The following is a 25,422-nucleotide window of genomic DNA, read 5'->3' on the forward strand; positions in this document are numbered from 1 at the left end:
AGATCCATTGGTCCATATTATATAGTGATTTGATCTTATGAAAGCTGAAAGTTGGGGGAGAATAACAGACAGCCGGTTCCATCTTCTATCTTCTCGGGTATCTTTTTTGCATTTCAAAATAGAAATACCCTCCCTATACCCTAGGGTATAGCCATAACAACTGCATTGCAATGATGCCTCTCTGTTGCCGCAATACTCGAAATCGTAGTCGTACAGTTTGGCAACCATTTGTATTCACAGCTTGTAGTCCAGCTGATATATTGCCCCGCCAGATGGTACTGGCACTCGTCTTGCGGCTTCATAAAAAAACAAAACAATTTCTCTACTTTGGATTGCAAAATATCATTTACAGAGTGTACGTTACCCTATTCGAGTAGCTCTGGCCTTAATAAGAATTAGAGAGGTAATACTTTCTTCTACTATTTCACAGATCTTGGTTTAACAGAACCTCCCTTAAAGATAGATAAAAGATTAATGGAAACTGATTTCAAGCCCATTCAGAATTCTGTTAAAGATTTCCCAGAACTACAGATACAGATTGCCATCCCTTTTGGGATACATTTTTGTCAGCTTCTTTTGTCCAACCCCACAAATGAATCATTTCCTGTGCCCGTGAGTCAGTGAATCCTGGAAGCCCCTCATAAGCCCCTCGACAGTTTTACAACCACTTTGATTTGACCATTTGACATTTTGTTGCATGGCTGCAACATCCAGGCATTGTTCATAATTGAATTTCGAGTTTTATTTTGTAGTTTGATTTGATGTTGCTTTGGCCGCTGTCTGCTTTTGATATTTTTAATTAATTTTGTTTGCAATCTTATCTGCTGTCGAGTGTAGCCCGAGGCGGTAAAAGTTGGAGCTCAGGAATTACAATTATCGGATCGGCTTAGAGAGAAACAGAGAGAGAGAGGAGGATTTATCGGCAGAGAGAGTTTCTCTGCCAATGTAATACGTATTTTTAATCCCCTCCGATGGTTAGGCAATGTTTTAGTACGGCATTTCGAATGGATCGATCCCAACGCGGAACTACTGCTGGACACAACACAAAGCATTGCTACTTAAGTGCCCCAGTCACTCGGGATGGGGAGGAGGAGTCGCACACTCCCTCCTTATTATTCACACCCAGTCACAGTCACAGTCGCAGTCACAGGCTACGGGGTTCTGGGCCTCTATTTATTCATTCAAATCATGCTGGCGTCTAATGATGAATGCCATAAATAAAAAGAACTCAAGAACGTTCAAACACGATTTCAGTTTTATTTATCACATCAATGCTAACAGCAGAAGCAGCAAAAAACGAATTTAAGCTAGAAAATACCACAAACAAAAATTAAGGAAAAATGCAGCCTGGTAAAAAATTAATCAAATTCAAAATATAATTATCAGGTGGGAAGAGCCTAAGCCTGTGCCTGAGCCTGAGCCTTAGCGTGTGCATCATCGATTAATAATATTTGATTGAATAACGAAAAAGACAAGCAGCCACACAGCACAGGTTTCGAACAGGTATTGTAGATCCCCAGTGTGGAGCCACCAGCTGCGATTCGATTAAATCGAATTCTTGATTCTGTTAGAACCGAACCGAACCCCATTAAAAAAGTTAACGATTACACGGGACAGGTTGGGCTGGTTATCATCAACAATCCTCTCCATCTCTCTCTCTATCTCCAACAAGCGGAAAGTGAAAATAAATAGCCAGCAAATGTATCTAGAGAATGGCTGGAAACGGCAATGGCAATGGGAATGGTCAGTTTTTTGTAAACAACAATTAGTGAAAGAATCTGTGATCCAATCGAGTGTCGTGTCTCATACGAATATGGAATATGGCGTTGTACACAAATTCCCTGAGGTGGTGTCTCGATGGGCGACGGGAGATGACTTCATGGCTAAAGCCAAAGGGTTGTCATCATCATTATTATTATTATTATTATTTTACGTACAAGTATGTGCTTGACTTGAGACATGGCTGTGCATAAATGAGGACTCCCAATGATTATTCCAGCCATTCGTGGATGGGTAATCACATTAAGTAAACCATAAATTCCCATCTCTGTTTTCTGGGAGAAGCCCTATCATACTCATAAAATCTACTCGTGGAGCTCCTCTTATCTATTCAATTGAACTTATAAACTCTTATCATATTTCTGGTTTTGTTTTCGGTATTTGGGAGTATCCCCATTTAGTCACGGCAGCTGGCGACTGTTGTTCTAAATGTTTCTGGCAATATCGATCCACATTGATGACTCGTTAATGATTTTATTACAATATTGTTATACCTTTCCGTTGTTTTAATTTATTTGTGGGGCTGTCGTAAAAGGCGTAGAGGAAACTTTTGGGTTGATCAAAGTTTTCCAATGCTTTACAACAGACTTTGGAATCAAAGTTTATACCGTGATTGGATACAGCATAAAACAGCCGTCTATGATAGCTCTTTGTCTGAAGTCGTTCGGAGGAATGAAATTTATTGAAATCAAGTCTTGTTTTCGTTAGAAATTTTCATTGATACACCGATACTCATATCATTAAAAATTTTGTAGAGATTCAATTTTCAATTGGTTTCATCTAATCGCTATACAGTTCTCCAACGAGTTCTCTCTTTAATCTGCTTTTTCTGCGAACAATTTGGCGAATATTACATTAAAAGACAGCTGCGACTCGGTGCCGAGAATGCAAAAACAAAATGCACGCCATGTCTGGACGAAGTCTTGCTGTTGTTGTTCAAATTTCATGCCCACCGCTGGTCTGAGGAATATTCCAACAAAGCTGTACTTTATTCCTGCAATTTGTCGGCTCTCCTCCAGCTCTATGGGATTATGGTCGGAAACAGACAAGTGAATACATTTTCTAGAGGTGTTTCGTTGACACCCTTTGCGCGACGGACTGATAGACAAGTGTTTTGTGAGGCGGCCCCAAAGCGATCATCGTGATGGTGCAAAATGATAATTTGATATATCAAAGAGATCTCTCGACCAATGCCAATTCTTGTCCCCCTGTTTGCTTGGCTCGTTTATTCTTCGTTATTTTTTTTTTTTTTGCGGTTTTATTTTGTCAAGCAATTAACGAACATTTGTTGAATTTCGTGTGAAAATTTTCCACTCAAATTCCGATACTTTATGCGAGTACTCGCGGAGCCAGCGAAAAGAGCAAGAGTCAAATTCTTGGCCAAGATAAGCAGGGCTTAGTCATAGTTTTGGGCCAGCAAATTGCAGGCAGCCAGGCAGGCACACATGCTGCAGCAGAGTTTGAAGAGGCGGACGAGGAATATGCAATGGAAAGGCCAGTCAGTGAGCCATTAACTTGAGCTTTTGGGCCCCCCTCCAAGACGGGGTGCATGATATCGCCTGTGTCAGTTGCCGTTGACTGGCCATTAGCCAAGGTTGTTGTTGTTGCTACTTGCAATCGCCTTGCCTGATATTTAGAATCGGCCAACAGCAGCAGCAGCCAGCACCAGCAGCACCACTTTAATGCCCTCTTATGGATTGCGCAGACGCCAAAAAATTGGCCAACCAAAAACACACACACACACACACACACACACACACACACAAGCAATTTACTTGGCCCGGTCTGTGGTCTCTAGTCTCTACTCTCTGGTTTTCTGCTTTTCAGTTTGCTCAGTTTTTCCCGCAGCTCCGTGTCTGGGGCCTGTTGTACTTGTTACGTGAGAAAATTTTTGCTTGCAAAAAAACTCCAACTCCATACCGATTTTTTTTTAGTTTTATTTTAATTTTTTCAGTGTCCAGCCAACTGCCAAAAAAAAAACAAAAATGTTACATTTGGGGCTTTTTTGTTCGGATTGGGGTCCATTCCGTTTCGATCTGATCTTTTCGGATCTAGAAGGACGGCTGCTAATAAATGCATTCATCTGGCAAGCCGCATCTTGGCATCTGCTGAAGGGTTCTCTTGATATTTGGTTCCTTCGTTTTGGTTGATTTTTGGGACAACTGATTGATGGGGCATCTGATTCGAAAGAAGTTCAACATAAGCCCTTCTTCCTTTCAAAAGAAAAGGGGAACAAGTTGATCAAAAAATGTGCATAAAGAATATCATGAAATAATCTTTAATAATCGTTTAAAAAATTCTACTAAAAGTCAGAGAATACAGGGTTATTCAAGAAGATGTGAAGTAAGCCTCTCCAAAGCCAAAGCCGTACAGAAAACGATGACTCTCTCTCTCACAGAGTAGCTGAACAGCTAGTACAGCCCGAGTTCTATTATTTCTTTACTATATATGTATATATTTCTGTTGCTATAAATTTGAACAATTGATATGCATCTCACACAAAAGTAGAAAAATGTAGAAAATCTTTTTGCATTGCAATTGTCGCAAAAACCCTGGCGTCTGGGTGCTCTCCACTTACTTCGATTCATCGTGGACTTGAATTGAATTTCAATTAACGTTCGAATTGCTTACAAATTCCACTTGCAATTCCAATTTCAATAACAAAAATAATAATAAAAAACCCCAATGCAAACCAAACAAATGCGCATGAAATTATCTTGAAGGAAAAATTGCCAAATCAAATACCAAAAGGCAGCCAGCAGCAACAACAACATTTATTGATGGCATGGCACAATAAAAATGAATTAAAGTAAAATTAAGTGACTTGCTTTTGATTTATGCTCGGCTCTCTGCTAATTTATTTTTCGGCACTACGCTAAAAGCCAAGTCAGTCGATTTCATTCATGACGGGCTAACGAATTGAGCAAACAGACGTATCTTTCGATCTGTAGCAAGTAATGGATGCATGGATGGATATACGTATCTGCGAGATATGGTCGAGTAGTTTTTGAGCTGCGGTTAAATGGCAAATGAGTGGAAATGTTTCAATCGAAAGTAGAGAGTTGATACAAATTTTAACAGGGATTTTTCCACCCTTTAGAATGGAAACCTTTTTAATTCCCTAAAGGCAAATGGAAATATTCCAAGATTTAATTCAATTAACAAGTAATATTTATATATTTAAATGGTGCAAAAATATCAGCAATACATTTATTTATAAATTTGCAAACCGCAGCTTCATTTTCAATAAATATTGAGGCTGTGAATACAAATCAAATTATTTCCCTTAGAAAATCTTTAAAAGTTTGAATTGTTTCTGGAATAAGCTAGAGAAATGTGCATGTCTATCCAGAAGTCTTTCTACGCAGTTCTAACCGCTGTGATCCCAAGGGGTAATCATATTAAATGAGCTTATGCTTAGCCACCATTACACGATTACTTAATTACATATGAAATGGCAGGCCAAACGAGTGTCATGCATGTCAGATGCCATAAGCAACGACAGAACATAACAGAACAGAACAGAACAGAACCATACTCAAAGTGCGCAATTCTCTAATTGGAAAAATACCGGTAGAAAATTGAGGAAAATCTCAAAGTACACGTGGGCTTTAGAGGCACACGCTTAGCAGAGGGGGGTTGGGGGGAGAAATTATATTGCAATGTGCAGGGCACATTGATATTAAACTAAATGACATGACAATGATAATGGCTAATAATGAAGTGGGTTTTAACAGGGGCTTTATCCGTTGTCGTCTCTGTTTTATTTTCAGATTTTTCCGTTCCAGACATTAACCCGTTTAAATATAGACCCCCCCCACCACATGACAGGCTGCAGCGAGCGAATGCAATTTTGGAGGCACACAGACCCAGTACCTCCCTCATCGACAGACAGTGGAGTGGAGTGGAGTGGCATGTGGCACACGCAACCATCGAGGCGGGGCGGGGGGTGCCATCTTCCGTGTTCGGTTAAATGCAATTTGAGGTATGCCAAAACGTTGCCTCATTCCGCGTTTTGGCCGCGGTAATTGTGCAGTCGGCCAGCGCAACGATGATTGAAAGCGAACACATGCCAGCAAAATGGTTGGGCTGGCAATTGATGATGCGAAAGGCAATCAATTGAAAAAGAGGCATGCAAAAATAACAATAAATATTGTATATATAAATCAACGATGGCTGTTAATAAATTAACACATCAATAAATTACTTTCTTTCCTAATTAAATTAAAAAAGTATTTTAAATAAATTTAAACCTTGTTTATGAAATGTTTTTAAAATAAAAAGTGCCCAGAATTTAAAATTAAACCAGGTGGAACGTTTAAATCACACATGACTCGACACTATATTTTTGTATACTTTTATTTATTTTTTAATTATAATTTATACTTTAAATCTTTTTTGTATGTTTTTATTTTTTATGTATCTCTGGGTATTTTCGGGGTATTTTTAGAATAAAAATCTTACTGGGATAGATTTCTTCTTCTCTACGACATGAAATTCACCCTCTTCTGCTAAGTCACACTGGGAGAGAGAGATTGTGCGTGAGAGAGAGAAAGAAAATAGCTATAGTACAGATCCAATCTTAGCCAATAAATAAATTCACTAAAACTGTTAAAATGTCCAAGGAATCTAATTAGAATAATAATCGTAGAACATAACTATCATTTGCATTAAATACAATATTTTCCCAGAAATATTAACCACAATAAATAAATGCTTGCAATTCTCTGATCCCCACCTACTTTCCAGGAATGTTGAGCGGGAAAACACCGGATATTCCCAGTTGTTCCCAGGTATTTCCAGTCGTGTCCAAGGGAGTTAAAAATAATAATTTATAAGCTTCTGCCCATTCGCAAATTAATTATTACAAATTAACACAAGACTCAATGAAGCACGCGTCGGATGAAAAACAAAAAATATGTATAGCAGATAAATGAACTTATCACCTGGGGGCCCTGCTGGTTTTTGTGTTTTGCGGTTTGGCTAGATCAAAACACAAAACAAAAACCAAACGAAACGCGTCACGCGAGGTACAAAGAAATATTCGAGTATTCAGCAAAGATCCCCCTCGTTTCCAACTATAATTATTAAAGATTTTTAAAGATGTTTTGTTGCCTAATGAATTTATAATGCTTCTTTTTTCGGCTATCCAGACAGGTCTGGCTATAATCGTTTCAGCTTTTTATTTTTGGCATGTGCCAAAACAATTTGCCTCCTGCTGCTGTTGGCCGTTGCCCGTCGGCTGAACTTGAGCTCGTTTTCGGATTAATTCTCTGTGTGTGTTCACTTTTACTCAAAGAATTTGTTGGCGCTGGAAAAACTCTCACTGCGCTCAAAAGACCGACAGGCTGACATGTCAGGTGATGTGTCAAATGTCTGCGAGTAGTATCTCCGGCTACGTGCCGCATCGTCCAAGTGAAATTGAAAACCAAAACCAAACAAAAAATCACTCAGACAAGCCATATTCATGTCCATGTCCGGAGTCCAGAGACATAAAGTTTGATGCAAAAACGAGGCACAGAATGAGATTAGCAAAACTTTTACCACAGCTGTGTGGATGATTCTATCGCGAGATCAGTAAAAAGATATTTCGGGGCATGTGGAACAAACAAACTATCAGCAGTGCTTTCTAATTCAATGATCTTTAGATAATTTAATCGTTAATTCAGATTCGAACCGAATAGAGGGGGAAAATTTATACATAGATCTTCAGTAACAGAGGATACATTTTCCATTATTATTCATTTATAAACAAAACATTTATCAAATATCAGTGCAACATAAACGAAACGTTGAGCAAACATCACGTTCTCTAAAGATACAAACGTACAATAAACGATATCTTTCCTTCGATTGTAGCTTATATTTCTGGTAAGAGGGGAATAACTCTCGGCTGACATTGCGAAATTGGTTTATTTATACACATTTTGTCATTCCCGCATTGATTGCTAAATGTATTCACATTTGAGTTAAAATGTATTCAAATTTGTGAGCACTTTGTGCTTGGTTCAAGTTCAAAGTTCAGATAATCGTATTACGAGATGATCAGTGTGTTTACTGAAGCGATTTGCCGTATTAAGCCGATTAGAGGAACAAGTTTGGATGTTAAGAAGTAGGAAAAGTCCCATGAAAATCTACAGTAATTGAGATACTTAACTCTGAGAGGGGAAATTGCGCAATTTCAGAGATACAAAATGCGAGGAGTGCGCAGAGAATGACGCAAATTTATGATCTAAACAAAATTATATTCATTGCATGTCGGCAATTGTTGCCGTTCATCATTTCCGTTGACAAATTCGCATTGTTTGAAAATCGGGAGATATCTCTCTACTCTCTAATGCAATTTCGAAGATCTATCGATGGCAGGCAACCAAGCATGAACGACCTCAGATGTATACTTAAACGAGTTCGAGTATATATCATTTCATAATGCTACGGATTATCGTAGTCCCAAGTAAATGAAATGATCAAGAAGAACGTTCAAAGTCGAGTATTGCAGCTACAGATCGTAATGCTCGAATGCGGATCGATGGATCATGGATCGATCATCGATGATGGCTGCCTTGTTGTTTCTCGATAGTTTTCTTGTTTTCCAAACTGTCACTTATTTACATATATACTAGGTCTAGAAAAATCTTTCATTCATTGAACACAACACCAAAGGCAGCACAAATTATATTTCTTTTAGTAGCTCGACTTTTATAATTGCACTCTTTTTGTTCAGATCTGCCATGGAATTGTCTGAAGATGAACTGAGTTGGGAGGCAGCAGGAGAATCGGTGCACGTCAAGCGACCTGTTTGGGCTATTGATCCAGAGATTATTCGACAGCATTTGCCAGTGAACAAAGTCCGAGCTCCTCTTCCGGACCCTTCCACGAAGTATATTCTGGAAGGTGGAGTATTCCGTGAGCTAAACTGCGATGGGCTCGTTACAATCCCTAAAAAATACTTCAAGATCTCATATATCGAGGTGGTTACGATCGTCCTGGTGGTACCACTTATCTTTTGGGCCTTCAAATATAGCGAGTCCTTGGTACGCATCGGAGATACCATAAAGCTTGTATGGACGGATCATTCGTATTATGATGCTTTTACTATATATTTTATTTAACAACTGAATCAGATACAAATAGGAAATGGTAATATAGAAGCCCTGATGGGCCTTCTTCTGGCCCGTTGAAAACATCAGTTACACACTCTCGACACACGGGATTACCGGTTAAAAAAGAAACATAAACCAAATGAGATACAGATCGTTGATCTCTGGCGACCTCATTTGTTGTGCGTGGAATTGCAATTTGCTTCGAAAGGCTGGCAGGCCTTCGATACGCGGCATGCGGCATGCGGCAGAGCAAAAACCGAGAGAATCGGGGCTAAAAGGGCCAACATTTAAATGGGTCTCTCGATGCAATTAAAACGAAGACAAAAACACAGTGCTGGAAGGCAGTAAACACACACTCACGGGAACAGTAAGGCACTCAACGGTCACTCAAATCCGCAAATTAGCATTTAAGTGCTGCTCAACAGTTAGTCCGCGCGCTTATTATACTCGTATGACTAGCGGCAATTAGAACTAAGACTAAAATGCAGTGTAAAATGATGGACTAGAAGAGTGCTCTGTAGACAAATATTGTACTACTAAAAGAAAAGAAATTAATGGCGAAATACCTCTCTTTTTCTCTGTGGGGATATATTTTTTACAGCTATAGAAGTCAGTGGAAGATCACCGCCAAATACTAGAAAAATAATAATAAATACTAGACAAAAAACTAGAAAAAATACTACTAAATACTAAAAAATACTAAAAAATATTCAGCAAAATACTATAAAATACAAAGCAAAATACTAAACAAAAATACTGGACAAAATATTATAGCCATTAAGTTAAAAGCATATAGAATAACCTTAGAGCAGTAAAAGTTCTTGTCTACCGAAATAATACTAAAATAATACTAGTTTTTTAAGAGAAAAGCTTGCAAAGATGACCTGTGCTGCTAAGCTACTCCGCGAGAGAGATCGAGAGACATTCTAGAAGACATTTTGCTCATTCTGGCTATTCTAAATGATGTTTAAACCGCATTCGAAACACCGTATACCCCATTTATAGGACAGTTATGCAAGAAGTACACTACTTTGTATCTGCTCTCGCACTCTACAAAAAACTGACCCATATTTGATTTGAGGTTCTAAATGTGAGAGAGAGGCAGTGAGGCATGCAACACTGTTTGCGTGCACGTGAGTTATGAATAGTTTGTCCGAGCCTGCAGCTGGATGGAACGTGCCTTAAACTGAGGCAACAATGTTTTTTAAGCGAGTGTTCGTCTGCACGTCATTGAGGATATAGTAAGTTTTATAGTTACCTGAAGAATTCCACAAATCTTAAGTAAATCTTTAAAGGGTGCTGCGTGCAGCCTGCAAAAGAGAGAGATAAAACGATTAAAATATTTGAGGAACATGGTGAAATATATTCAATTCGGAAAAGCAGTTTTCACACGCCTCGCGGATGGCAGCTTTCACATGGGTAGACCTTTCCTCTGGATTGGTAATCCCCCCACCACGGGGCGTGCAATTATGGGGCGATTTATTGAAAATGAAAACAAAAAATCGTCTCGAAAAGAAACGAAATCAAATCAAATCACAGAAAATCGAAATCAAAACTCTTGCTCAATGGGAAATAATGGGGGGGGGGGGGGGAAAGCAAAGCACAGAAAAAACACAAGACTCAATCAAAAGCAATCAAGTGGCATCCACAGAGGAATCCAACAACTTCAAGCTGCAGTTTTATTTCTTTATGTTTCTTGGGGATCACAGATGCGTCACAAGACCGAAACCGAAACAGAAACAGAAACAGACACAGACAGAGACAGAGAGACTGCAAAAGATACAAAGATACTTTATGTAGGTTGTTGCTCGGTTTCCTCTTTCTCCAGCTGTTTTCAGACTTCTTTTTTAGTCATGAATCAAGCAATTGTTGGGTTCTGTTTTAAGAGATATATTCATGTTGGTGGATTGGCTTATGGGGCGGGGTAATGTAATTGGCCGGCCGGGCCTGGCAAACGGGTTAACGTTAACCCAAAAGAGCAGTGTGAAAAAAGGCGCGCGTATGCGCGTATCTCGCCCGCGGTAACAGATACAAATCGCTCGGGGAGACGACACACACAGACCTGACTAATTGTTTGTTCTGCATCTGAGGCTGCTGCGTATCTGTCGCCGCTGTCTTCTTTTTTTGGGAAAGTTCTGGGCCTGACCTTGTTTCCCTCTTTGCCTGCCTCTTTTTTTTTTGTATTTTTTGCCAAACAATTCTTAAAAGTGTGGCTAATAAAGCACCAAAATAGAGGAGAGAAAAGTAGTAGGAAAACAAAACGGCAAGTAGAAAAGCAAAGCCCCTTCCCAAACATGATTCCGCACTTTGCCACTGTTTCAACAGTTGTCTAAACACTCCAAGAGTCATTCCCGGCTACCTTTTAGCAGTGGAACTAATGCCACAGAACGGACGGTGGGACGGTGGGACGTTCTGCCCCAGTTGTGGTCCATTTCCACAGCTAATTGATCTTTGCCATCCGATATGTGTCACACTTCCAGCCACATCGCGAAGAGCACCCGAGGCCTACGACGACTACTGTGACGAAAAGTGGGTCAAATATAATGATGCTCCCCAAAAGAATGTAGATTCAATTTGGACATGTTCCACCCTAGGGTGGTCCCACTATTATTTCGATTAGCCATGCTTCTTGGGCTGTATGGGGTCTTCCGGACATTCCGTTTAAAAATTATTAATTTTCGAATTAAGAATTTGGTTTCAATTAATCATTGGGATGACCCTAGGAAATATCCCAGTCTATTTGTTTATTTATTTACAACAAATTAAAACAATGCTTAAAGCGGCTGTAATATCACAAATCAATCAATATTATTGAACTTTTTGTGGGATACTAATTTGTACGTCCAAAATTAATTGAGTTTTGATGAAGGTTAGATGTTAGGAAATGTATTTAAATCGAAAATGAATTTTGTATGGGACAAAATCTCAGGTCTCGTGTGCACCATTTGTTCCCCCTCTTCCAGTGTGGCTTAGCATATATTCTTAAATAAATGTACATTTTACTCATATTTAAGATTGCCTCTAGTCTTAGGCACAGTTTTTCCGAGCTATTTCCCAGTTTTATCAGATCTTCAAGCCCCCCGGGATCGGCTGGAACATGTTCTAGTTGCACACTTTCCTCGCACGATTCAAATAAAGCATTAAATAGTTTTTGGGGTCCATAAACCAATTTCATAAACGAAGAGTTTTGTCGTTTTTGGCGTAGGCTGTACCTGTATCGCCGGACCAACCTTCCAGGCCATGTATCTGTATCTGAATATCTACGAGTATGCATAACTAGCAAAGAACAGGCCTGGGCAGGTCTGGCTCTAGCTCTGGGTCTCGGTCTGGGTCTGGGGCTGCATCGTTGATAATTTATATGTGTCGTCCAGCCCCCACAATCAAGTAACCCAGCGAGTGCCTTTGTTTTTTATCGACAGACGACGTTCTGGAGCGTCTAGAGGTGGGAAGAGAGTGAGCTTTATTTCCGTTTCGCTCTCCTTCTTACACATGTAATTGCACTCACGACACCCGAACAACGAGTCCGACAACGAGTTGGGGATCGGTTTTGGATAAGGGTTCGGTAAAGGGGGAGGGCCTCTTCTACCTTTTAATTTGTGCGGCATTCCCCAGCAGGGGCCCCCTCTCTCGCGCTCTCTCTTCGGCGGCTGCCTCATTTTAATGTTGTGTAAAGTTCTAAGACCCCCGACAATTGCAACGGAAGTGCGTTCATTATTTTTAATGATTTTATTTAGTGGTTTCTACCTGTGGCAGGAGGTTCCCCTGCGGTTGGTTCCGTCTGTGGTCTGCCTCTAGCATTTGAATGCTCTTTGGACTTAAGGATTCGTCTGCTTATCCTGGATCTTGTCCGAAGGAATGTCTTGTTCTGGCTCCAGCCCAAGACCAAGAGGCAAGTAATTAGTGGCCGGAGTCAGGTGGGAGCGAAAGGAAGCATAAACAAGTCAAGTTCTTTGATTCCCAACTCCATAAAGATTAGGTATTTATGAGCCAGACAGACCCCGACTTCCGTCAACGAATTATGAGGGTGGGTTCGTCGTCTATCGTACTTATCGCCACACAACAAAGAATCTCTCTACCTGCAGCTAGAGTTCTATTGAGAGACAAAAGTCTGGGCATATCCCAACCTTTCAGGTTACGAACCTTACACCGCCCGATCCCCAGCTATCTTTATCTTCATATCTGTCGCCTTTGCCGTCGCCATCGCCATCGCCGGCTCTGTTTCTATCTCTGTCCGAGTACGCAGTGCGGGCTAATTGCATCTTTCAACAATTAGCAATGCGAGCTAATTTTAATAATTGAATGGAAAACAACACTGGAGTCAACCAAGAGGGCAAACCCAGAGGGGCCCGGGTCTGGCCACAAATTGACATTCACATGGGCAACTGTCAGTCAACTTTGACCGCAACAATACGAGTATTACATGTGTATATCCAACAGGCAAATGCAAATACAACAAAACAAACGGGAAAGGAAGCAACGAAGCTTGAATACCCTTCCTCACAAGACTGTGGGAATTTTCAAGGGGTTTCTGTGGGAACTATTTTTTCAAGTGGAACGCGATTCGTTTCAAATTAGTTCTGGAACACTTTAAACATGGTCTCAACCTCCTTATCTTATTGGGGTTGGAATTTTTCAAAGGTGCTGAGAATAGTAGTTCATAAATTGTCTTCAAAGTCTAGAGCAGTCCCCAAGTAAGTTTGACATCTTTATTAAATGAAATAGACACCAATTCAATGGGAAATAGTATTTAATACACTTATTACTAATCATTACTCATGATATCTTAATGAAAACCCATATTTATTCACATCAGTGCAACAGCTGAAGAGATAGGAAGAGAGAACTACAAAGAGAGACTTCAGGTGATGGGTTTTCCTTGAGCAAGTGCTACAAAAGAAGGTCAGGGGTGTCTTGCTTGAGTCCTTTCGCTTATGGGACACTTTTTCTGCGAATCAAGGTTTCATTCAACCTGTTCCCTAATGGAACACTGGTCTAAAACAATTAAAATCTAGTCTTCACCATTAGACCTCCAACTTTAATGCCAGAAATGTTCCCAACTGATCCAATATGACAAAGTTTTGAATACAACATTCTCTAATTAGAAAACAACAAATATAGCTAATAATTTAATGGCAGCTACTAATTTTATTATAATCATTCACTTCTAATAGCCATAAATATTCTAGTGATCTTTATGAGATAAGTATATTCTCAGATCGATTAGAGATTTGTTGGATATTGAAATGATATCATGGGCGATACAATAATAAAGTTGAAAATGCATTTACTCAATCACCACTACACTCTCTGATTGAATACCCTTTCTGGGTAGAGCATCAAAAGTACATTTTCGATGCCGGTGGGGGGGCACCGAACCGTATGCCCCTGACTGACAAGTGCTCAATGCGATGGTTGGAGGGCGGGAGACTCAGGATGGGAGCGGTTACATCTGAGACAATTATAAATACAAATACACAATTGCAGCCATAAAAGGGTGAGCACAAAACGTTGCATGACACGCCACCAACAACAGAAACAACAAAAACAAAAACAAACAACATCCAACTGTTGCATGTGATTTTCCAGATACCCAGTACTTGCAGAATTCAAGGGTGTAATGTATTCATAGAGAGAAAGAAGGCCTTTACGCCCACTTATTTTACACAGGTCTTTCTGTTCCGCAGACATCTGAAGAATTGGACCTTTATTCCACATATCATTCAGATATCAGCCTCACTCTCCTACTCCCTTTTTCCAGATTTCCTACTAGATTTTCCTGTAGTTCTTAATTTCAATGACTCCCAATGAGTAGCCTCATTGTCGAGGCACTCCACTGCAGAGCATTGTCTCTTATTTGTATATATATATTTTGATCTGAGGATGGTGTCCAGCGGCTACCGAGAGGGGAAGTTTTGTGGATTGTCATGCATCGATTTACATATTACTGAAATCCGTATAAAAGCCACAAACAAAAGCTGAAGCCCCGATGCTGAAGCCTAAGCTGGAATAGACAGATAGACAAACGTCATTCATTCAACATCATCATCATGAACATCATTTGAATCAATTAAACCAGTTTGAGTGGTACGGGCCTGTACGCCTGTGTGTGAGTGTAAGAGTCAACCCATACTCATTAGGTATTCATCTGCCCGTGCCTGTGCCTCCGACTCTGTATTTGAATCTGTATCCGACTCTGGCTCTCCGATGCTGCACTTGATTGATCATTCCACTGAGGCAAAGCCGCGCCTAAAAACACACAAATTCCATGAATCTGATTATAAGAAATCAAATTCTCATAGACGCGACAGACTCCTACCACTCTGTCTGCCACCAACATCAAAAAGGTGAGAAGAAAGACCGCTCTCTTGAAAACCAGTCCCAAAATATCCCTCCCTTAATGTGCATTCAAAATAAATTCCATTTCCATCCGATCAAAGAATGCATGGTTTTTGTTTTCCGAAATCCCTCTTCTAAGCCTCTTTTTGTGTTAATTTGAAAACTGGTTTTCCAAACTGATTTTTAGAACTCCTCCTCCTCCTCCTCCTCCTCAGCTGTCTAGACACTAGAGTTAACTGGTAGTTTTAATGTTTTAACGCTTAGTTTAGGAATCAAATAAGCCAAACAAAACAACAAAAAAAAACCGACATTAAATTCAAGTTGGTATCGGAATTTTTATGGCATGTTTCCCCATTCTTTGAGTTCTTCGAGACAGACACCTCTTCTGTTCTGTGGGATTTCATCGATGCCATTCGAAAGACAATAGTAAATATTCCAACACCCCAACAGCAGATTCATTTAAGAACTAAACTAATAGCCAGCTCATATATCATCATACACCGGAGAGATCGTATATCAAAATGAAAAGAAAGAAAGAAAAGCCACAGCTGAGGCCCATCCCAGGTCTGTGATTTATGCGCAATTCTGTATTCCATTCTGATGAATATTTAATGAGTAATAACCGAACAAACAGATCCCGCCACATTGCCAGAGGGAGGGAGGGGGAGAAAGAGAGATATTAATTTTCCCCCCCATGCTAATATTTAGTAATACTCGTATGTTGGCTCGGTTCGGTTCGGTTTGCGCAATAATGACGAGGAAATTACCAGAACAGAACATGCCAGAGAATGTGCCGAGGCAGTAGATACATATATACAATATACAACATACTGATAGATAGATAGATACATTGTATGTGGGTTCTGCTGAAAGGTGTACTCGGCTATGGGATTTCATTGTAGCAGAAACCTGGCGCTGCAGCTGTAGATCGATTTTGTATATTTGAGAGCTCTATATGACGTTTCCTAGGAAAACAATATGCCCTGCTGCTAAGCCACACTGTGAGAGATATTTTATCCCCTGCCTGATCTCCAGCCTACGCCCATGATTTCTACAAAAGCCCATGCAAAGTGCAAGTGGGTGGCGCCCATTCAGAGAGAGAGAGACAGAAGGAGAATACAATACAAAGAATATACACAACAGAATACAAAGCCACACAACATGCAGTAATAAGCAATAAATGAAAATAAAGGTCAAGTTTAAGTGACTACAATGAGCAGACCCCAGAGAGAGGGAAGGGAGCCCGAAACCAGAGGGAACTGAACTACTGGCGGCAGAATACCATACAAAATACTGATGCAAAAACACAAACAGAAACGACAGTATCTACAGATACATATGTACATATTCGAAATACAAATTGTTTGAGTGGGTGGCAGTCAATGGGGGAATCTGCGGAGGCGTTCGTATGAATGAACGAACCAACGAACGACCGAATGAATGAATGAATTTCTTATGAAATTATTTTACTATGCAAATGGCAAAGAGAATAAAAGGTACAATAAAAACGATATAGATCGAATGGTTTCCAAAGATACAAGTTTGTAGATTGTTTTGATAGGGGCTTAGATTTATTCAACTCGAGAAACTATAGTCTCCCGCAGGATCCATCCATGATAAATCTATCAAGCCGTATGAACACCTACAGCTTTACATTTGTAGCAACCAAATGTGGCATGTGGCACTTCTGTAAGAACCCACGCAGTTTCTGTTAATTGTAAAACCAAGACCCGCCTCTCTTTCCGGTAGAACAGGCAGGAAAAATCCAGATTTGGGGGTATATATATGATATAATTGTTCCTGTGGAGAACCTACTCTCTGTAGCTTCGTTGGCCACCACCGTGCTCCTCCCAGGTGCACTGAACGAGAATGATCAACAAACCAAAAAACAGTCCAATAAAAGACCACTTGAAGCTCCTTTACCGCGACGTACCCTACACCTCCCAGGGAGAGGCAGCCCATCAAAGACGAGGGTCGGATGAGGCTTTTCCCTGCAGATCAACCCCAGGGGGCTGAGCAGGCCATTAAGCTTACCCAATATTAGTTTTTCTGCCATCTTAAGCTACAAGATGTGGCAGTGTCTTTTAGAAACTTTTGGGTTAATTTCGGAGCTTCAATTTGAATGGAGAAATCCAGGAATCTCCTAGAAAACCCTTATACATCATCATGAGCGAAGGACCATCAGAATATGAATGGGAAAGGTACAAATCTAGACAACAAACTGATTGTTAAATAAACCCTGGGATCCACCATTGCCCCAAGGGGTGGGAGTGCAGATACCCTCCGTATCCGTCTTCGGTGTAATGCCATTCATTAATTTGTGCCGCTGGCTGACTCCGTCTTCGATGGACGGGCGGGGACGATGGGGGTTAAGATTCAGCGAACCTCGACCACCAAAGACCAAGTGGCAATTAAAACTGTATGCGACAGGGCAGGGGCGGGGGCGGGGGCAGCGGTACGGGGCGGTGCATGTGGGTGTTAATTAAAATTGAAATCAATTGTTTCCTCGCTTAACGCTCCAACGATTGGGGGCTGCTGCTGCCCCTTGTACCCAGGGCGGTGCGGGGCGTGGCATTGCGTTGCGGTGCGTCAACTCTCAAGATTTCGGCTTTAAAGATCCAAAAATAGCCCTCCGGCTAGAAAGAGACTTCATTTGAAGCGTGATTCGAGCTTCACACGAACCCTCAAATTGTTGTCGCTAAAAATAAAATGATAAATATCGCTTAAGCTCTAATTGCTTTGGACATCGGACGACCGGACGTAACAGAAATCCAATTAAATGCTAGGACACGACACGCTTCTGCCTGTGCCGAGGGGACTACCATTTTTATCAGCTATCATATGTCGAGAGCGTGATCTGATAGAACCGATAGCAAGGGAACAGAGCCGTAGCCAGGGGGCTGGTTGGAGAAGGGGGTTAGAATCAGGTGGATAGACGGGTAGCCAGACACACTGATAATTGTGGAGATAGTCGGATTTAGAGTGGGTCGGTGGGGGACTACTCCCTAGATAACAGTGAAAATATTGAAACTCCATCTATCAGACAAAATATTCCATCCTGAGAGAGGGAGAGAGAGAAAGGGGGTGTGGTGCGGCTCTCTGTTTGAGTACAGAGCACCTCTGATTGCTAAGCCACACTGGGAGAGAAATTGAGAGAGTAACAATCATTCTTAAAGCCACTTCTTTAAACATCTGTTAGTGTTTCTGTCTATCTCTTACTTTAAGAAAATCTAGAGAGCTTACTCTTACAGATCTCTAAAAGGCAGATAAACCCCCACACCAATGATTAATTTCTATCTATTTTCTTTGATTTTCCTAGTACAATTCAGTAATTTTCAACCCGTTCGACTGCCGCCGCCTTTGCAGTAATTATTCAGTGCACGGGGTGAGTACATTTTATCTGGCAATAACTTTAGATGGCGGCAATTTCATAGTTTGTTGTTTGTCTATTGCCATTCCCCAACATCTTTAAATACATTTCGAGCTAATTGTTTGAGCAATTCCAGCCTTAATGCTCGTCAGGTTTTGCCCCTAGAATCGCTTCAACCAAAGAGCGTCTCTGTCTTTATTTACGAGTTGTGTGAGAGTTTTGTAATAAATTCTAATACCTGCGACGTGGCTTTTATTTATAATGATTATTCCTTTTTAATATATTTTACGTTGTATATGTATATATTTTTTACTCATTTGCCATAATTTAGTATTCAACAGCATCGTTACGTACAGGTTTTTTATTTGGCGTTTCGTGGAAAGGTTCCAGACGGGTTTGTGTTTTTTTATTTTAGCAGGAATACGAGAAGTGTCTGAACATTATGGGGGATTTACTGAACTAATCGTATTGGGGCAGACATTTTAGCACATCTGTAGATACAATAGTTAGCCACAAAAATATATAGATCAATTGTGAAATGGATGAAGCAATTATTGGTTCAATTGATTGGCTAGAAATATACATTTTCCACGCCTATAATTTAGTTATAACTTAAATGCTATGGAATTTTAAATGAAAATTAAACAATGCTTTTCGGTACTACAAAATATATGGTTTTTTCATAAACCTTTTCCAGTAATTCCATCCAGACCTACCCGTACTTTTAGGCCTATCCGTCTACCCATATGTAGGTCTAATTATGCTGATCATGAACCTTTTAGGGTTTTATGCCATAATTATAACTCCCTCTGTCTAACCCTATCCCCTGAACTGTCTCTTAAACTAATTGCATGCAATATTTATAATCATTTAAATTTAGCTAACTTTTAACTTATCTTTTTCTGCCTTTAGTAACTAAGTACCATTATTAACAGATAATTTGTTAATTTAATAAATAAATAAATAAATAAATAAATAAATAAGAGGCATTTGTGGGGAGAGCTTTGTAGGATGTAATTAACCGTCCCCCAATAACCGAGAGGGAACATACTTATACGTATTATCTACTTTTCCAAAATGCCTGATTTTCCTTCAAGGATTTTATATGTATCTGATCACTGGAGGAATACGTATTACACAAATAAATCGAATTTAATAGGAATTATCGGAATAATAGATCTATCTAAGAGTATAGATACTTAAGTAGTTTCCGCATTAAAATACAGAAATAAGCATGTAAAAAATTAATAAAAAACACATATGTATGAAAATATCTCTTTTTATAAATATCTAATTGATTAATGTACTCATTCAGTTTTAATTACTTTTTCAGGATTTAATTAAAACAAACAACTTTCAGCCAATAGGTCGATGAGCACCACTTCAAAGCAATACAAATATATAGAAATAGATACAAAACAAATACCAATAAAGAATAATATTATTTTCCACCATTTAATAAAATGATTGGCCCTTGTTTCCTTTTTTAAGTTCATTTAATTACATTTATTTCCACTCAATGTGTCTCCTATTATTTTGTATTTTTCAAGCAATAAAAATAAAATAAATTGGCATTAAAAAAACAAAAATTCAAAATGGCTACTAGAAAAAATAAAAAAAAAATATACAGAAAAAAATTAAAAATTCAATGCACACAACAAAACAAATTGAGGCCTTTGGCCAGCGGACAATTGAAAAACCTTCATGAAAAATTAGCCACGAATTGGTTTGGTTGTGTGCTGCACGATTGCCACCGCTGCTGCCTGCCTTTTGGGCCGCATTTCATTCATATGGGCCAGGCCGGGCCGACATTAGCCCAGCAGAGGCTTCCATGCCTCTTTTTGTCTTCCATTTTGCGCACACAAATCAATTGACAGAGTCACGTAATCAGCGCAATCATGGCTAAAAGCAGTTTGTGGCTTCTTCGTTTTTTTCCGATGCCGAATCCACACTTAAATCAATCAAAATGTCGCACCCAAAAGGCAGCCTCAAAAACTGGTTGCTTGTTGGGCTGCAGAAAACCCCAACCAATTTATGTTTGACGAGATGCAAAAATGTTTGATCTCAACGAACAAAAACAAGAAATTAAGGACGGAAATTGTGGGCCGAGGCATTTAATACACTTGCAGTTCGATCTTATTGTGCACACGACATGTATTTTGTTGTTGGATTCGACTCGGTTCCAGTTTCGAGTGGAACATCAATGTGCCTCGAATATGAATCGAAAAAAGCTTGAGATTGGTGCATACAAAAATTATATAATTAATTTTCGGTTGAAGTCTTGTATCAGATATATGATACGTTTATACAGTGTTCCCATAGATTCCCACTTCTCAAATGAATGCAGGACAATTAAATAATTGAGGAAAGGGACTATAACTCATTGAAAAACTATTGTACTCAATAAACCATAAATGTTTTCCATTTTTAAGGAGTTAAACATTCATCCTATTTCCTTTTCAATGCTCCAAAAATCTGTTTAAAAAAGGTATACCCTCAAGAAGGGTACAATAAACATACAATTTAGTCACGACCTTGAGCCAAATGGTAAACATTTATGTTCAGCCAAGAGTTGGGTTCAATTTTTAACTTTCTCAACAGACTGCGGGTTTCCTAGCTAAAGTTTAATAAACAATGAACATAAAATGCAAAAACGAATGGAAATTTATGCCACATTTGTATGGAATGGAATTGCTAGAATCACCACAATTTCTCTTGGAAATAAACAAATATTTGTTTAAATTAAGTAAATTTCCATAGAATGAAGAAACTGAATATCGGAAAATTTAATAAAAAAAACATTGGTATTTGGTACTTTTGTTGGTTTAAAAAATAATAAATAAATGAAATAATGAAGAAAGTATGGAATAAAAAGCTCCTCAAAATCTTACGAACTCCCCCATTTCCTGTAAAATGTTGGATATTATGATATAGGTGAAAAATAACACGTGTGGATTCTAAGAAGGTGGGTACAGAACAGAACAGATTATTCATTTTATTGTAAAGGTCTTCATAGCACAGGGTGTTCATGGCTAGGAGATATGTGGTACATTTGTATCAGGGGTATTCCCTATTTAGTTGTTAGATGTATTGTCACATCCAACAAAAAATAATTATATATATTTCGTGGACAAAAAGAGAACATTTGTACGCCAATACATCATTTTTGATGGAATGGAATTTCCCTTAAAACATGATGAATATTTATGGGTTAAACGAATGCCACTCTTCTCTCTTCACCGCAAGAAACCCAAACAAATTGCGCCCATAAATTACATTTTAAACATGTGCTGTGCAAAAAATAAAAGAGCAATAGACAGTAATTTTCAAGGTTCAGTGTTTGGCTTGCTAACCCACAAAAAAATCAGGCAGTAAAAAATAAAACAGAACACCCGCAAAAAAATAAAAAGAACCACAAAAAAACAACAACATCCCACTAAACAAATAATACAATACAAATATAAAAAAACCTCTCACAAACAACGGAAATACTCGGACCCGGGCAAACATGTGTGTGTGTGTGTGTGTTAGCTTTTTATGTTTATTTAACAAATGTTTTAAACAAAAAAAAAAGAATAGCGCGTGAAAACAATGCGAATACAAAGCATAAACGGGCCCGAGATTTATAAATGGGCTAGAAATATTTCAGACATTTCACGGAAGTCAACATTTTCAATTCCATAATTTTCCACTTGATAGAGACAATCTATCAATCTATCTGCCCGAATCTTTATATTCTATCTGGCAGGGGTGCTACCCGCATTCCAGATCGAAAAGAGAGGATGGCCGAAGATTCAGGTTCTTCAAAGATCCAAAATATATGAATATCTCATGTATCGCCAAGAGTAACCCCCCTCCCCACGGTAATCATGTTTTTCCCAGTTTTTCCTTTTTCAATTAGAGGCACCATCAAACGGCAATTGCCACATTAAAGCTCGATTAAAATTATAGACAGAAAAAAGCATTCCGTTCCCTTTATAAAAACGAGAGAGACACAAAGTCTTTAACCTTTCCAGCGGCAGCAGCAGCGGCGGAAATTGATGTAAAACTCGTCTCAGATTGTTGCTGCTGTTGCCCCTGATGCGGCTGCCGCTGCTGCATCGAGTGGCAATAACATTTTTGTATCACATTGCAAGGCGTTTTCAGGTTCAAGCCACTTTTGTGGTCAACAACATTTCACTACAGCAGGAGCAGCAGCAGCAACACTTCCGATGGCTTGTGGCTATGAATGAAATGAGTCCGAGAGACTCCAGGTCTGGAGTGGAGTCTCTGTCTCTGACTCAGTGCTGCCTGTTACCTGTTGCACATCTAAACTTGACTCTGCCGCAAATGAGTTCATAACGTTCAAGAAAAAAACAAGAAACGATAGTGGAGAAAACTTTCATAATTACAAACAAGGCAAACTCCTCCTGTCCTGGTGGCTGTGTGGCTGGTGGCTGTTGGCTAGTGGCTGGTGGCAGTGTAAATGTGCGAAGACTTGACTTGCAGTCCGCTTCAGTAGCTGATTATTTAATCGAAATGATTATGTTTTGGCTTGGCTTTGCCCATTAAATGTAATCATGCAACAAACTGCAGCAACAATCCGAGTACCAGACAGTACCCCCTGTCTTCCAGTTGCTGCTGCTGCTGCTCTCGGATTGTTCATAATTAGCCATGGCAGAGCAGAGCAGAGGCAGGAAGTATCACGGTCCACCTATCCATCCATAGACAATGCCAAAAGCCACCAATTTGCGTTGTAAAGTGAAATAAAGCAATCAAATACCCCCAAAAAAAAAAAAAGAGAGTTAAGAGAAAAATCAAACAATGACAAATTGCTGGGAAATGCTGTGTTTCTTTTTCCATCATTTTCCAACCATAATAATAATGGAGAAGGATGCAGGGCAGGGCACACAATTGTGCGTAATGGAGCAGGCAGTACCCCCAGTAACCCCAGTACCCAGTACTTTTCCGCCTCTTCCGCAATGAAAAAATAGTAGTGAAAACTTTCGACTCAAAACAGTAGATGGATTGTATCTCTATGGCAGTGGCATAAAAATGAATCACATTCGCTTCGAAGAGTTACGAGAGAAAGAAAGAAACAAAATTAAAGCAGATTAGACTTGTATTAGATGATATCCTAAGCGTTATCTGGGAGCCTTATCAGTAGGGAAGGCTTCAGCAAATGCGTAATAGGGGAATCTTATCCAGCAAATGTACTGTACTGTGTTCCCCATCTTATCGGCACTCTTTATGGCAAAGTTTTATTTTTAGAGGTACACATCTTTCACTGAAGTGCATTCCAGATATGCTTTCCACCTATAAAACTATAGGAACCCATGGAATGGTGCTCCAGAAGAGAACGGCTTCATCATCTCTAAAAGTGGACTTCCAACTTTTAATCCACAGAACATTCATCGAATTATTTGAATGGCACTCGCTGCACGAATTTCCCATAAGTGAACGGCCACAGGAACAGAGCGCGAGTATCTCGATTCAACTAGTGGATGTAGACGCACACACGTACAGTGCCGCACTTAAGTAATTGCACAGCAATAACTTTTCAGTTTACTGCTGTTTTAAGAGCGATTCCAATGCAAAAAATTTAAGGAAAAATTATTTTATCCGATAAATAAATCGATTTTCTTTAAGATTGAAGCAATTTTGTATGCATAATTTTATTACATTATTTTGTATGATTTTTTAAGCAAAAATTGGTCAAAATTTAGTCGTGGAATCGCGCGGCAGTCACCCGTGAACGTGGGAATCGCCATCCCAGTGGAACGCATAGGTGAATGGAAGCCCCTATTTTGTTAGAAGTTCTTTTCGTTTACTAAAACTTCTTAAATGAAAATAGTTTCTTTGGTTTAAAACCCCTATTTTCCGCAGAATATGTTCAAAGAACAATATGTAGTTTCCCGCATTTGCAATCTTAAAGAACGCTTTGAGGAGTCCCCTAATATTCGAGGGTGCGGGAGATTATTCGATGGAGTGCTATCCCAACTTTTCTTTATGTAAAGATGTTCTATTTTTTGGTATTTTTTTGGAAGAGTAAACTAATTTCCTTTGTATTTCCGCTGATTGCACAATATCTTTTTTGCGATAAACCTAATTATTGGAGAGTGCTTAATTTTCTTTGCGACCTTGGGACTTTCTCCTCTGGTTATCGCACTTGTGGGGGCTTATCTCCCACATAATCCCACCCAAAACCCAACACGCACATCCGCTTTGATAACAAGTACCCCGCCAGATCATCGAGTGTTATCTGAGCACTCCAGCACTCGAAAAGATCTATAATAGACCCTTAATATATAGCTAATGAAGGGGCTTTACCTTTGGCAAATATTTGCAGAACAATCATCTTCAAAAGCGTGTCATAATTGGCGTCTTCTATCGTACAGAGAGAGAGATGTAACCCATATCGTAGCATACGCTTCACAATGCAAATATTTTCAACAAAAAACCATCGCCATTTATCGGCACCATTTTACGAACAGCTGCCAGCTGTGGGGCTGCTGCGAGCGATAGAAAGCCGAGTTACTAATCCAAGTTCCAACAACTAGCCCTGCGGCTGTCATTCTACCAAGAAATGCAGTTATAAACGCCGTGACACGCTTCGGCGGAGGGGAATTAGATATATTTATCGTCACAAAATGGAATTTCAGTTTCAGTTAATCAACAAATCAATTAATTAAACGACGCACGCAAGGTATTTACCAAATCATACACTTAATAAGGTCAAATTGGCAATTTAGGAGCAAAAACAAAAGCCCACAGCCAAAAGCAAACAGCAACAACGGGCGAAAAGTGCCTCCGAAAGAAAACAAAACCAAACAAAACCAAAAATTTCAAACGAGT

The 25,422-nt window shown here is 39.5% G+C and overlaps 1 protein-coding gene across 2 annotated transcripts in view; it reads right to left on the reverse strand.

Moving 5' to 3' along the window:
• The window catches only part of LOC108154122, a 40,861-nt gene that overhangs the window by 10,060 nt on the left and 5,379 nt on the right, over positions 1-25,422 (reverse strand). For both annotated transcript variants that reach the window (XM_017284253.2, XM_033389849.1), the window contains exon 2: positions 10,141-10,192. The gene's annotated coding sequence lies outside the window, so the exon portion shown is untranslated. The remainder of the gene's footprint in view (positions 1-10,140; positions 10,193-25,422) is intronic.

Source organism: Drosophila miranda, chromosome 2 (genome assembly GCF_003369915.1).
Source record: "Drosophila miranda strain MSH22 chromosome 2, D.miranda_PacBio2.1, whole genome shotgun sequence".
NCBI lineage: Eukaryota > Metazoa > Arthropoda > Insecta > Diptera > Drosophilidae > Drosophila > Drosophila miranda.